At 36.5% G+C, this 10,356-nt stretch overlaps 1 pseudogene; it reads left to right on the top strand.

The window, feature by feature from the left end:
• Nucleotides 1-405: 405 nt before the first annotated feature.
• LOC109339154 lies at nucleotides 406-1,390 on the top strand (annotated as a pseudogene).
• Nucleotides 1,391-10,356: the final 8,966 nt, after the last annotated feature.

Here is a 10,356-nt window from a genome sequence, read left to right on the forward strand (position 1 = left end):
TAAAATTCAAGTCACTTAAGTTAGAGTTTGATGATGACGTGCTCATACACTCAGTTTTGATCTCGCCTCCTTCACACTTTGGACAATTCAAAGTGAGCTATAACACTCGAAAGAAAAAATGGCCCATCAATGAACTTTTATCTTACTGTGTGCAAGACAAAGAGAGGCTTCTAAGAGATAAGACTAGTGTGAACACTCAATTTTGTCCCACCTATTTCTATTAAGTCAAAAATTAAAATTTTAAAAACAACAAAAAATTTGAAAAAAATGGCATTTTAGAAGTGGATGAATGAATATACCTCAACTTACCAGACCAAAAGAAAATTTAAGATTAAGGTATGTGAAAACTTACTCTTACCACAAGTTACCAAGCAATCAATATTTTATCACAAATGTTTAGCCAAATTATACAAGAGGTTTTGTGAATATAAAATCATGGCTGAAATTGATACATTTAATCTGATATTAGAAACAAAGCTTGGCCAATTTTTATGATCATTAATTCATAGAAATAGGCTTAACCCCTTGTTCATATAGTCACACCAATCCAAACAAAACACAAAAGTGTATCCTTAAGTATAAATATCCCTAGAATTCCTTACTAATACTGTACAAACTGAGAAGTCAATAGTATTATTGATTTGAGAGCCTTAGCCAGAAACATGAACAACATAATCTATTTGAAATCTTGTATCTCTTCCCACCACATGCTTTCTCCCAACAAAACCACCTTCACTAAAAAATACTCATCAACAACACTTCGTGCTTCTCTTCAAGATTCTCAACCACCCAATTCAACCCAACAACAACTCAATCTCTCTGTTCTTCGCTTCACATTGGGGATACCTGGGTTTGATGAATCCTACTTACCCAGATGGATTGGTTATGGCTTTGGTTCACTTCTATTGTTGAATCACTTCTTTGATTCCGATTCATCTACTGTTACACCAGCACAACTTGGCACAGAGGTTTTGAGTCTGTCTTTGGCTTCCTTCTCTATTGCACTACCTTGTCTTGGTAAATTTCTCAAGGGTGCTCAACCAGTGGATTAAACAACTCTGCCCGAGGACACAGAGAAAATATTTGTCATGTCAAGTGGTATAGTGGATGGTCTGAAGGAGGACCTGGCTTGGTCATCATACATTCTGTTGTGTAATACAAATGTCATTGCTGCGCTAATTTGTATTGAAGAAGAGATATGCAAAAGGGAGCAGGGCTATATGGATTAATTCAAGTGGCACCAAGTGAACCTGAACCCTTTGCTTATGACTTTGACAGAAGAATATCATTCTGCATGATTGGTACCACCAGAGTACTTATGAACAAGCTATTGGATTGTCTTCAAATCCTTTTGTATGGGTGGGGGGACCACAGTCACGTGATTATTAATTCTAAAAAGAGAATACAAAGCCAAAATATCCCTGGTCAGTTACACCTTCATTTCAGCATAAATAATAATCATTCCTTAGCAGTCAGCCAAGAGGTATACGTGAAAAGCAAACAAAAAAAAACTCTCAACAGTTACATATGCACATAATCCGTATGAATGAGCAGTTTCAAAATGAACAAACAGAAAGGCAAAGGGTTCTGATAACATTGAATCACAATTGGCAGCCTAAGGGTCTACTTTCAAAGAGTATGAAAAGGGGGCAGTGCAACCAGGAAAAATATAGACAGAACATAAAAACAAACCCTGCAATCCAGAGAGAATACCATCAGAATATACCTACAATCCATATAAACTTGCATCCAGTGTCTATCACAAAAAATCAAAGAACACACAACACAGTTGTCATAGCTCACATATACCCAAACATCCAAAATACACACATACACTGAAATCAGAACCCTCAGGCACTGTTCTATCACACAAATATAGAAGCAGGACCTCTGTAAACAAAGAATCAACACTCAGAAGGACAAAAGAAGAGAGCATTCACTCAGGTAAGCATTAAAACCATAAAAAACAATATTTTATATGTGCCCTGAGCATCAAAGCATACACGCATATTCCATAAACATACCCTGCTTTATATGGTTTATGTACTAGACTTATATGCTTAGTTCGTAAATGTTTCTAATTGATCATGCTAAAATACACACTGGTTTCAACAGAAACATGTATCAACTTAATTAAAAATGAAATAGATGAAAACAAATAGTGCATTGCCGTAACCTTAAAACAAGATGGAAACGGAAATTGTTGAGCCATCGTTGAGCCACTGAACCTGTCCCGACGCTAAAGGGGGATTAAGTTTCCTTAACCTTAGGTGACCATAGTGAAACCCCATGGTTGAATGGCCTCAATGCCGTAAAGGGGATAGGTTCCTTCTCAACCTCGGTGGCTATCAACGCAGGGAGGGATTTTCTTCGGGCTCGTCGGAAACGACACCCATTTGTAAAGAAGACAAAGAAGAGATAAGAGAGGGGAGGAAATGGCTTGATTTAGGGATTCATTTCCCTTTTGCTTCATTCACGTGTAAATGGGGGATAACCCCATTTCTAATTGACTTAATCCATCCTGTTTTGTTCTTTTTGTTTAAGCCTTTTTTATTGTTATTTTTTGTGTTTATTTGTTTATGTATTCATAGTTATTCTTAATATTTTGTATCAATATCAATTAATTGTTGTCCTACCAACTGATGTTGGTTCAAGTGGTATATGCTTGATTTTTCTTAAGCAAGAACCCGGGTTCGAGTCTTGTGGATATCTCTAGCGTGAAAATACATGTGGGAAACCAAAAAAAATTAATTTTTGTCCTTCATTTGTATATATAAGTTTGGACATTTATTTGACCAATTGTTTTAATTTGTTAGTGAAAAGCCTATTAGAAAGGTATTCTTTAAAAATAATTTGAGAAAGGATTGAATATTCAATTAAATGTATATCCAAGACTTTGTTTATTTTCAAAATGACAATACATTTTCTATCATCAATTATTATTCAAAGTTTTAATTTATGTACGATAAAAATCTAATTAGGAGAAACTTTTAAATATAATAATAATTAGAGCTTGTTTTAAAAATGTTTTATTGATAACTTAAAAATTTAATTATTTCAAAAATCTAATTGAGATTGGATGCGATGTGGACATTAGTTTTTGTTGCTTCATATATCTCGCAAACAAATAAAGTTTAATTATTTAAAAATAATTATTCGAGATTAGATGCGGTGCAGATATTAGTTTTTGATGTTTCATCTATCTTGCAAACGAGTAAAACTTAATTATTTCAATTACCTTTAAAAAATCTCTTCTAGATGTGATGCGGTACAGACGTTAGCTTCTGATGCTTCATCTATCGTAAACACGATGAAAATTCAAATTATATTTCGACTAACCAATTTTCAAACTAGAACTACGTAGTCTTAATTTTTCTATTGCACCTAGGGGTACGCATGAGCAAGATAAACTCTTATCAGACATAAATATAAAAAAATAAAATATTTTGTTTTACTAGTTCAATTTTAGTAAATATATTATTAAGGGTATAAAAGTCTATGTGATTAGAAAACTGTTTTAATACGGGCAGAGGGGTGTTAATACCTTCTCCAATCCACAATCAACTATCGAGCTCATAATATTTGTTTAAAGACCATATTATCCTAATTGAGCATAAATGAGAGTTTTCTATGTTTCAACCGCAAAAACGTAGTGACAACTCCAAGTCAATCGAGAGAGGTAGAAATCGAGTTCGCATTTTCCTAAGTCTCAGTCCTAGTCTTCCAACCGAAAATCGAGTCGCGACAACTGAAAGTGTTCACTTGGCTATGAGCTCTCATAATAAGAAAAGAAAAAAACAATAAGAGTGTTGCGAAAGGGCCTTCTCAGCAAAAGAAACTGATAAGTGATAACGAATTTACCTTCTACTTATATAAGAAGCAAGGACACATGAAGAAATAGCGTCCTAAATATGTCACATGGCGTGTTAAGAATGGTAAATTTCTTACTCTAATTTGTTCTGAAGTTAATTTAGCTTTTGTACTCAATGATACTTGGTGAGTGGATTTTGGTTCTACCATTCACATAAGTATAACTATGCAAGTGAATGTGAAATATTCATCTTAGTGGGCGATGACAAAAGGGTTACAATAGAAACTATTGGAACATTTAAATTACGTTTAAGAACTGATTTTCATTTGGATTTATTTAATATTTTTGTTGTGCTGCCTTTTAGGCGAATTTAATTAGTATCTCCAACTTGGACAAATTTGTTTTTTATTGTTCTTTTGGAAATAGTTATGTTACTCTCTGTCAAAATTCAAATGTTGTTGGTTTTGATTCTTTAATTGATAATTTGTATATGTTTGACGTTATTTGTTCCAATAGTGACATACTGCAAACAAATTCACGTACTATAAAGCGTAAATTAAAAGAGAATTCATTCTCCTTATGACACAAGCGTTTAAGTCATGTATCTAAACAAATAATACGGAGACTTATGTAGGATAAATTTTTTGACCCTTTAGATTTATTAGACCTTGAAGTCTATGTTGAGTGCATAAAGGGAAAATAGACATACAAAAGGAAATTAGGCGTCGAAAGAACTACAAATGTCTTAGAACTAATACATTATATATATGTGGTCATTTCCTTATGACTTATTGGAATGGACAATATTATTTTATTATGTTCATAGACGATTTACTCTAGTTATGATTACCTATATCTTATACATTTAGAAGTCCCAATACATGGACATTTTTAAGTCTTTCATGGCTGAAGTTGAACTTCAACTTGGAAAGAAAATTAAGGCTGTCAAATCTGAACGTGGTGGTGAATACTATAGTAAATATGATGGATCAAGAGAGCAACGTCTAGGGCCATTTGTGCTTTTCCTTAGATAATGTGATTTTTTCCAGAATACACTAAGCTAGACAAACCTGGCATGAATGATGTTGTTGAACGACGAAACTGAACTCTAAAGGATATGGTGAGAAGTGTGAATAGTCATTCTTCCTTACTAGTTTACATCCTTAATAGGGTGTCAAGTAAAGCAGTTAACAAAATCATATATGAGCTTTGAACTAGTAATAACAAAGCTTAAAACACTTACACATTTAGCGTTGTGAAAATGAGGCGCGTCCTTATAAGCCATATGAAAGAAAACTGGACACAAGAATAGTTAACTGTTATTTTGTTACCTATGTTGAACGCTCTTTAGGCTATAAAATTTATGATCCCACTTCAACACTTCTCTTTGAGACGGGAAATGCAAGATTTCTTGAGGAAGTTGAATTTGGGAAACCATAGAATATAAGAAATGTTGTCTTTGAGGAAGAACATGTCATTAATGATGAACAAGTTCTTGTGTCTATTACCATTCAAGGAACAACTTCGATAATAAAAGATAATGCTCAGAATATTGTTCCTGATAATGACATTTGAGATCTTATCGAATTACCTAAAGGTATGAAACTTATTGGTTGCAAATAGATATTTCAAACCAAGAAGGATTCAAACGAGTAATATTGACAGATATAAAGCTCATCCAATTGCTAGAGGCTACACCTAGAAAGAAGGTATTGACTATAAAGAAACTTGATCTTGGTGGTCTTGAACCTCAAAGAGCTTAACCTTGATCTTGGTGGTCTTGAAGGCATAAGTGGTCCTATGACTAGGGATCAAGCAAAAAGGGCTCAAAATGCCCTTGGACAACTCATAATGTTGATCCATGATGGTGAGTCAAAAATAGCCCAATGGGGTGTAAAGATGCTCACTTGCATCTTGGTCCATGGCTCTGACCGAGCTAAGGATAGACCAGGCCAGGCACAAGACTCAGGCCACGGATCTAGGCAAGGCACCAAAAATGGCCCTGGCACGGAGCCAGACGCACCAGGCTCAATTCCTGACCGAGACAACTCAAACCGAGTTGGGGGACTTTGGTGCACCCAGTGTTGCACTAGGCGCTGGGCCAAACTGGCCCGGCCAGGAAATCTGACCGAGGCGAATGCGCCTAGAGTGCCGCATCAGGCACTGGGCGTAGCCTGACCGAGTTAGGCCTAGCCAATTTAATTAGTATTGAGCAATTTGAATTTTTATAATAAATGTGTGGGCTAACTCTTGTCCAACACTTAGTTTAATTAATTAAAGCATGTTTGCAATAAATCTGCCCATATAAATTGACCATAATGAAAATTGACTCGTGGATGATTAACACAAGCCTAAAAGTGTAAGCGACACTTTAATGCTTGGACCAACTTATTATTTTCGTGAACCAAACTCATTCTAACTTTGTCTAATATTATTTGGCAGGTAAATAAAGACTATTGTAGCCGTTGGAAGGAAATTGCTCGAGGGAATCTACAAGGTGACCGTGGATGAGCTTAATGGAGCATTTATGGGGCTTAAACACTATGTTTGGACCGTTGGAGCTAAATCCACCTGGGCACAATTCATTCAGAGGAATCCTAAGTTAATTTCAGAGTTGTTGGAGCAAAGTTGCTCGTGTGGAATTTGCATATGGCCGTTTGAGACCTTAATGGTGCATTAATGGTGCTTTATGCACATGTCTTAGCCGTTGGCAGCCTACCATCTTGCACCAACAACATCCTATGCTATTTAGTGCATTCTTCAGCAACACTTAGCCATGGGAAATTCATTCCTTAGCAAAGGAATCCTATGTCAAGTCCAAGTGTACCCGAGGAGCATTAAGAAGGCTTAAATCCAACATTTTCCATGTGCCAAAATTAGAAGAATCCTATGAAGCTCATCAAGGCTTACCTGTGAGCATTAAGGAGTATTCAAGTCTCTTGATCAATTCACTTAATGGTTGAGCCGTGCACTTAAGAAGAAAGGGAATCCCATGCTCATCCAATCGTGACATTCAAGTTCATTAGGCCAAGTCATTAAGTTTGTTTTCAATTATAATAAGACACATGTGCTATTTCTTTTACTACTCGAATATAGTCTAAATTAGGAGTAGATTCATTGCTTTTAGAGTATCCAATGTAAGCCTGCTAAGCATGCACTTTAAGTTGCAAACCGGGGGAGCCTTAAAGGCTTGCCTATAAATGTAATGTTTCATGCTATGAAATAAATACATTTAGTCAAAACTAAATTGCATTCCTTTGTGAATCGAAGAGGATTATATCCTTGTGAGAGTATTCTCCAAACCTTCTTGGCTGAATCAAGATTAGAAGTTCTTATCAAGAACCAAGTTCTTGTGGCGATCATCACTTTGGCTTATCAAACAACTGAATTGTTTGTGGCGCCTTCACCTCAAATCTTTTCCGTCTTCTTTTATCCAAACACAAGTTATTTCCGCTGCATAAACTCAAAGGCTTAACTTAACTGTGAGCCTAGGCCATACACCAACCAAGATAGATCGTTTCAAGAGCCTTTTACCCAAGAGGTTCACATCAAGTGGTATTAGAGCTAGTCTCTTGTTTGATGTTCACTAATCTTCTTTTGGTCGTGAGTATATCTATCTTACTTTATCTTTATCTTTATCTTTCAAAAAAAGAGTCAAAGTCCAAAATCAAAAATCAAAAAGTGTCAAAAAGAGTCAAAGTCCAAAATCAAAAATAAAAAAAGTGTCAAAAGTCCAAACAATCAAAAAGTGTCAAAAGTGATTCTTCAAAAAGTTCAAAGAATCAGAAAAGAGTCTCTACAAAAAGTGTTAAATTCTTTCTTTGAGGTGTAACTCAAGTCACAACTTTCCAATTTTGAGAAGTTGGAGTGATTTTCTTTCACAAAATTCTTGGTTCAAAACTTGGTTTACTTAAGAAGGCTGTGGAGGATAGATTGTTGAGTGATACACAAATTCCTACATTTTCCACAAACAAAAAAGTGAGTGATACACGTGAGTTTGAGTGAAATGTCTAATCACGAGAGTGATATTTCTCCATTGTCCCCAAGGACAGCAACCCTACATGTCATGATTACAACACAATTCCAAACACTCCAAAGGCAAATGGAGCAAATGAAATTGGAATATGATATAAGGCTTGACAACAGAGCCCATTGGAGTTCAAGTGACTCGGATGATGAGAGAGGCAGGGGTAGGCAAAGGAGGGAAGCAAGGAGAAGGAAAAGAAGAGAAGACAACAAAGTAGAAGGGGTCAAGATAAAGGTTCTAACCTTTATTGACAAAAATGATCCGGAAGCTTACCTTGAGTGGGAATTGAAAATTGAACAAGTGTTTGATTGAAATTCTTACAATGAGGAGAAAAAAGTGAAGGTGGCAGCCTTGGAGTTCAAGGAGTATGCCATGATTTGGTGGGATCAGCTTCAAAAAGAAAGGAGGAGAATTGGTGCTGAACTAATTGACTCATGGGAGGAGATGAAGTTGATCATGAGGAGACGATTTGTTCCTAACTCCTATCAAAGAGATATTCATATCAAACTAAAAAGGCTCACACAAGGGTCTAAAAGTGTTGATGGATATTTCAAGGAGATGGAATTAGCATTGTTGAGATCAAATTTCCATGAAGACCGAGAAGCCACTATGGCAAGGTTTTTATATGGTTTGAATCAAGACATCCAAGACATTGTTGAATTAAAAAACTATGTTGAATTGGATGAGCTTGTGCAACAAGCAATGAAGGTAGAGGAGCAATTGAGGCGAAAAAAGTCTAAATTCTCTTCTAGTTCTAGTTCCAAATATCAATCATCAAGATGGGTGGACAAAATCAAGAAGGAGAGTCCAATGAAGGAAGCTACACCTAGCACCAAGGGAGCCGTGACTATAAACCAAGGTAAACTAGCCGTGGTTCCAAGTCAAAGGAGTAGAGATGTCAAGTGTTTTAAGTGCTTAGGCCTTGGACACTTTGCTTCTCAATGCCCTACAAGGAAGACAATGATCATGACTCATAGAGAGATAGAATCTCAATCCGAAGCCTCAAGTGATGAAGAGGATGGTCATGAGGAGGATGATGCTAAAGTTCCTGAAGGTGACTTGCTTGTGGTGAGGAGGCTATTAGGGAGCCAAATCAAAGACCAAGAAGCTGACCAAAGAGGAAACATCTTCCATACAAGATGTCTAGTTGGTGGTAAGGTTTGTTGTTTGATAATTGATAGCGGAAGTTGCACCAATGTGGCTAGTACAAGGCTAGTGTCAAAACTAAGCCTTGAAACTAAGACACATCCCACTCCATACCATTTGCAATGGTTGAGTGAGGAAGGAGAAATGCTTGTTGATAAACAAGTTGAAGTTCCATTCACTATTGGGAACTATGAGGATTCGGTTCTATGTGATGTGGTGGATATGGAGGCTAGTCATTTGTTACTAGGTCATCCATGGCAGTATGATAAAAAGGCAACACATGATGGAAGAACAAACAAGTAAAAATTGATACACAACAAGAGGAGGGTGATACTTTCTCCATTAACACCTGAACAAGTGTTAGAGGAAAAATGTATCTTAAAAAGAAAAATAGCACTAGAAAAAAAAAATGAGAGAAAAATAAAAGAGAGTGAAAAGAAACAAAAAGAGAAAAAGCCACTATACCTTATGGATAAAGTGGAGGATCAAAAAGTTGTTCTAACCAAACAACCCACTATACCTCTATTTTTTTTCACAACTAACTTTGTTTTGCCCAAAAATATTTCTAGAATTTTTCAGGAGCTTGGAATCATCAAAGGAGTTGATGACGGATGGGAGTCCAAGACAATGATCACTTGTCTTGAAATTGGACTCATGGATGGCTTAGTCAATCAAGTAGAGTTTACTAAAGATTATGCCAAATCAAAAAGTATCCGAAAGCAAGGGGAGTATTTATCTAATAATGATATAGTAAATGTTGATGGTTTGTTTCCATTTGATGTAGGTGAAGAAGACACAATTTCGAGGTCGAAATCTCTTCAAGAAGGGGGGATGATATGAACCTCAAAGAGCCTAACCTTGATCTTGGTGGTCTTGAAGGCATAAGTGGTCCTATGACTAGGGCTCGGGCAAATAAAATGCCCTTGAACAACTCATAATGTTGATCCATGATGGTGAGTCAAAAATAGCCCAAGGGGGTGTAAAGATGCTCACTAGAATCTTGGTCCATAGCTCTGACCGAGCCAAGGATGGACCAGGCCATGCACAAGACTCAGGCCACGGGTCTGGGCAAGGCGCCAAAAATGGCCCTGGCACAGAGCCAGACGCTAGGCTTAATTCCTGACCGAGACAACTATGACCGAGTTGGAGACTTTGGTGCACCCAGTGTTGCACCAGGCGCATGCGTCTAGCATGCCGCATCAGGTACTGGGCGTAGCCTGACCGAGTCAGGCCTAGCCAATTTAATTAGTATTGTGCAATTTTAATTTTTATAATAAATGTGTGGGTTAACTCATGTCCAACACTTAGTTTAATTAATTAAAGCATGTTTGTAATAAATCTGCCCATAAAAATTGACCAGAATGAAAATTGA

The sequence above is a fragment of the Lupinus angustifolius genome, unplaced genomic scaffold (genome assembly GCF_001865875.1).
Source record: "Lupinus angustifolius cultivar Tanjil unplaced genomic scaffold, LupAngTanjil_v1.0 Scaffold_59_15, whole genome shotgun sequence".
In the NCBI taxonomy this organism is placed as follows: Eukaryota; Viridiplantae; Streptophyta; class Magnoliopsida; order Fabales; family Fabaceae; genus Lupinus; species Lupinus angustifolius.